The sequence below is a fragment of the Penaeus monodon genome, chromosome 30 (assembly GCF_015228065.2).
Source record: "Penaeus monodon isolate SGIC_2016 chromosome 30, NSTDA_Pmon_1, whole genome shotgun sequence".
Lineage (NCBI taxonomy): Eukaryota > Metazoa > Arthropoda > Malacostraca > Decapoda > Penaeidae > Penaeus > Penaeus monodon.
In genome coordinates this window covers 12,517,655-12,518,212 of record NC_051415.1, presented here as the reverse complement: position 1 = coordinate 12,518,212, position 558 = coordinate 12,517,655, and positions in this window count along the sequence as shown.

Here is a 558-nt window from a genome sequence, read left to right as displayed (position 1 = left end):
AACTATGATTCTTTTTTCCCCTGCCTTCATGCCTCGATACCTAAGCCAGCGCCGCATAACAATTGTCTGTGTATCTCAACATCATTCGGGCCACGTTCCTCCGAGAACCCTCAATTAAGCCATGAGACATGTGTATTCCTATTGCATTTTTACATATCTGACGAAAGCCATGCGCACAGTATCACGTCGGGGCCATCTGTATTCTTTTTTACGAGTATTTTCCCCGAGGAAATTTTGTGGAGATTGACTACAGTGAAGCGAACAAGGGTTGGCGGTGTAAGCGGCTCAGTATTTTGTTCCGTATAAAATGCGTAAAAAAATAACGATAACCGAATCAAATACTGCCAAATTACGTTGTTTTATAAGTACAGAGAACCACTGGTATACTAACAAACGATTTTATATAAAGTAAAACGCCTTTGTTAGAATAAATTGGACGAAAACATTTGTGAACCGCGATTCCGCAATGTCTTCAGTGACTTCAGTTCGAAAGTCACATGGAATAACTGAAGGAAATGGCGGTCTGTGTCTGACATGGGTAGATGACAGCAATTAAAG